Here is a 4702-nt window from a genome sequence, read left to right as displayed (position 1 = left end):
GATAGATAGATAGATAGATAGATGATAGAATGATTGATAAAATGAACAATAGAACAAATGGTAAAATGACAAAATGAAAAAAAGAACAACCAATGGATAGATAGAATGATGGTTTGAAAGGAAGAACAACAGCATGAATGACTGAACGAACGCTAAAACCGATGACGGATAGATAGAATGATAGACAAAGACAGAACAACAGATAAAATGAACAACAAAATGAACAACAGAATGAATGATAGAACAACCAATGGATAGATAGAACGACAGACTGAAAGACAGATCACATAGTTAGAATGAATAATAGAATGAATGATATAGAGTTGTAGAATGATAGACTGAAAGACAGAACATCAGATAGACAGATCAAACAAAATTAACAATAGAATGAATGAATGATAGAGAAACCAATGGATAGATAGAACGATAAAAAAAAAAAAAACAGAACAAAATACAGATTCAAAATTAACTCAAGCTCAGAATCCCTGACAAAATGTTAAAGATACACAGTCACTACTTCAGTTTGGTTGCAATAAATGCCATTTCATTTCAAAGAGCCGGCCTAATATTATTGTTTTTGTTTAGTATTGTCGTTTAGTAGGCTATAAAGTTACAGCAAATTATTGCTAAGGGATGCTTCTTTAAAACCACTACACAACAATTCCCATCCCACCGACATTGCCTGTTGTTTTTGGTCAAGCAATCGGTGCTACTGCACCTCTCATGCTACATAACCACTGATGAGCTTTCAATGCCATAACTGGCCACTGAAGTGCCCCAAAAGTGCCCATTAAAGGACCCATTTAAATACAATAGGATCATTACAGCTCATCAGGTGCGAAAGATCACCTTCAAGCGATAGCTGTGGATGAAGAGCCCGGGGGCGATATCATGTAATCCCGTCCTGAGACAGGCTATTAATTAACAAGTGCTCACTGAAGGGACCAGCCTGCACTTCCTCTCATTGTGCCTCCTTACTGGAGATCGATGCGACTCCCTGCCGATACGTCTCGCTGACGCCTTTTGTTTTCCATACTAAGTACGCAGTGTCTGGATTCGCTGCCAAACACGAGAGCGTGCGCAGGTGACACTGACAAGGAGCCGGGCGACGCATCCTTTGGTGTGAAGACTTCAGCGCACCGAGCCAGAATCACACGTCTTGCGTCTGTTAATATTTTATTTATTACTCTCACACTGAGGGAAGACAACACTAGCGTTTGATTCTGTTGTATTTCTTTATTTATTTCCCTTCGGCGCGACACGCTGAAGCTCGGTCCCAGCGCTCACAGATGTGTTTCAGGGTGACAGCGCTCTTGAGGGAGGCAGGAGCTCAATACTAATCAAATGTTCACGGTAAAATGAGTCATTCGAATCTGGTGGTTTTTGTGTATTGCTAGCCAATGGTTTTAAGTGACAGGTGAGTATCGGTGAGATAGTGTTTTTTTTCTTTTCTTTTTTTTCGTTCTTGTACCTCAGCAGCTTTAGGCTTTGAGAGATCGAAGCAAACCATAAACTACTGAAGATTTCAATACTTCAGCAACCCCTGCTGAACGACAAACCATTTTAACTTCAACTGCACCACAACAGTGTCCTGATAAGATGATCAAATGTACATCACACTGTGTTTGTCTGTCATATCTAAACTGGAAGACAAGACTGAGATTTACAGAAAACAAATGAAACTTTTTTTTTCTTATTTTCATGCATCTCAAAACACAGGTAATTTCCTACACCCTAGCAACCACCTAGAACACCCAAGCAACACCATAGCAACCACATAGCACACAATTTTAAACACTTTTAAATGTCCTAGCAACATAAAACCCAAGCAACCACCTAGCAATGCCTAGAAACTGTCTGGCAACCACTTTGTACGGTGGCCGAGAGAGCTCAATGCACTGCAACTTAAGAAAACACATGCAAATTGAAAAAACACCAGCAAATTAAGAAAACATTTTTTATTTTAATTTATTTATGATTTATTTATTTAAAAAAAAGAAAAAAAAGAAAAGATGTTTAACTTTTTATTTATTTGTTTTTGTTCTGTTTATATTTCATTTTTATTATTCTTTATATATTTATTGTTTTGTATTCTGGTTGTGTATGTAATTTATTGCTATGTCTGTATCCCCTGTGAATGTTATATCTTCAATAAAAAAATAAATTAATTAATTAAAAAAAAAAAGCCACTGCACAAAACAAATCCCAGCCGGGTCCGTCACTTTTTTGGGTCCCCTTGAAACATTTCCGTTGTGGTCCGTGCTACTTGCAGCGCGTTTCTTCATTTGCATGTGCTGTGAGGTTTTGCAGTGTTTGTGTTGTCAAACTGATGAAGATGTTTTCTTCATTTGCTGGTGTTTTTTCAATTTGCATGTGTTTTCTTAAGTTACAGCACGTTGAGCTCTCTCGGCCACCGTAACTTTGCAATGTCCTAGCAACCACCCAAACAACAATTTGCAAGAAACCACTTTTAAATGTTCTAACCACCTGGAAAATCCCTAACAACCACCCAAAACACCATAGCAACGCCTAGAAACTGCTTAGCAACACATATCAACTACTTTGCAATGTCCCAACAACGCAACCACCCAAAACACCATAGCAAGCACCTAGCAAACAATTTGCAAGTAAACTCTTTTAAATGGAAAACCCTATCAACCACCCAAAACACCAAAGCAACCATGTAGCAACGCCTAGATACTGCCAGGCAACCATTTTACAATGTCATAGCAACCACCCAAAACACCATAGCAACCACCTAGCAAACAATTTGCAAGCTACCACTTTTAAGTATTTTAACAACCACCCGGAAAACCCCAGCAACTACCCAAAACACCACAACAACCACCTAGGACACAATTTGCAAGCTACCACTTCTAAACATTCTAACAACCACCTAGAAAACCCTAGCAACCACCCAAAACACCAAAGCAACCACCTAGCAATGCCTATAAACTGCCTAGCAACACCTAGCAACCATTTTGCAATGTCCTAGCAACTACCCAAAACACCATAGCAGCTATCTAGCAAACAATTTGCAAGTAAACACTTTTAAATGTTCTAACAACCACCCGTAAAACCCTAGCAACAACCCCAAACACAATAACAACCACTTTGCAATGTCCTAGCAACCACTCTGGACACCCAAGCACCATGACAGCAAGTTTTGCACAGGCAAGCAACACGATTTCATCATACATTCCCTAAAAACAAAAATACGCATTACAATCTTGCTTTTAAATGTAACACTATCTTAGTTTAATGACATTCAATGCACATATATTTTACTAGAAATCAAGATGAAGACACCGATTAAGAAAGTGATTTATTGCAGGAGAATGCACAAGCAGTACGTCACACAGAAATTAATGTAAGTGAGCATGAAGACAGCGACGTCTCCCCTCACTTACTCTGTCATGTAAGCAGTTGTCGTTTTGCCTCCGTATCTAGATCCAAACACAAAGCGTGACTGCTGACTGTGAGCCCCATCTGCGTGACTTATCGACGGTCATAACGGGCGGCGCATCGATGGCTGAGGCGTGACGTGGTTTTGGACGGAGCACTGTACAGCGGATGAGTGGGAGAGACGGTGATAAACGAGCGCATCGTCACAGCATCCCATGAATTATGAGAGGGGCATGAGGCGGCGCTGACACACCACGGCATATTGACAGGAGGAAAAGGAAACACCAGCAAGATGCGACAGCGCATTTAGATGACCCGGAACGCCCCATCCAGACAAAAAGTGCGGGGCGATTAATCAGACGAGCATACGGGAGATAGAGGAGGTGTGGAGAGGGAAGCACGCGTCCCTTGAGCTTGATTTAGCGGGGGGCCACGGGTCAGAGATCCAATCCCCTCCGGAAGATGAAGTAATTACCAGACGGCCACTTTGATTTGTTCCACTTTTTTACAGCCACGTTATTCTTGATTGCATAATTCATTTGGAGGAGGGAGAAATGTCTGGAAAAATGTTTCTATACGCTTGACCTTAATTCTGCCTCTTAATTACACTCTGATATCAAGCGTCAATGAAAGTCTGATCTAATTCCGCCTTCCATTCGAACGTCGGATGTGTATTTCCTGCTTTTAATCTCTGATTTATGATGGTCAAATGATGACGTACAGAGGAACAAAGCGACTCAAGTACGATTAGCAGGTCTACAGTTAACAAAAGGACATTGTTGGGGAAGTCGTGGCCTAATGGTTAGAGAGTCGGACTCGTAACCCAAAGGTTGTGGGTTCGAGTCTTGTACCGGCAGGGATTGTAGGTGGGGGGAGTGAATGTACAGCGCTCTCTACCACCTTCAATACCATGACTGAGGTGCCCTTGAGCAAGGCACCGAACCCCCAACTGCTCCTCGGGCGCCGCAGCATAAATGGCTGTGTGTGTTCACAGTGTGTGTGTGTTTACTGCTGTTTGTGTGCACTTAGGATGGGATAAATGCAGAGCACTAATTCCGAGTATGGGTCACCATACTTGGCCACATGTCACGTCACTTTCACTTTTTTTTGTTTTGTTTTTTTTTGTTTATGGTGTTAAAGCAATATTTCACTAAAACATTTTAAGTCGCTGAAAATGCACTCACCCTCAGACCATCCGAAATGTAGATGAGTTTGTTTCCTCATGTGAACAGATTTGGAGAAATGTAGCATTCCATCACTTGCTCATCAGTGGATCCTCTGCAGTGAATGGGTGCCG

General features: G+C 41.2%; 1 protein-coding gene across 2 annotated transcripts in view; it reads right to left on the bottom strand.

The window, feature by feature from the left end:
* LOC107677851 (glypican-5-like) overlaps positions 1-4702 on the bottom strand; it is a 194687-nt gene that overhangs the window by 54946 nt on the left and 135039 nt on the right. The gene's annotated exons all lie outside the window — the stretch shown is intronic.

The sequence above is a fragment of the Sinocyclocheilus anshuiensis genome, unplaced genomic scaffold (genome assembly GCF_001515605.1).
Source record: "Sinocyclocheilus anshuiensis isolate Anshui unplaced genomic scaffold, SAMN03320099.WGS_v1.1 scaffold432, whole genome shotgun sequence".
NCBI classification, from domain to species: Eukaryota; Metazoa; Chordata; class Actinopteri; order Cypriniformes; family Cyprinidae; genus Sinocyclocheilus; species Sinocyclocheilus anshuiensis.
This window is presented reverse-complemented; position numbering and strand designations above follow the sequence as displayed.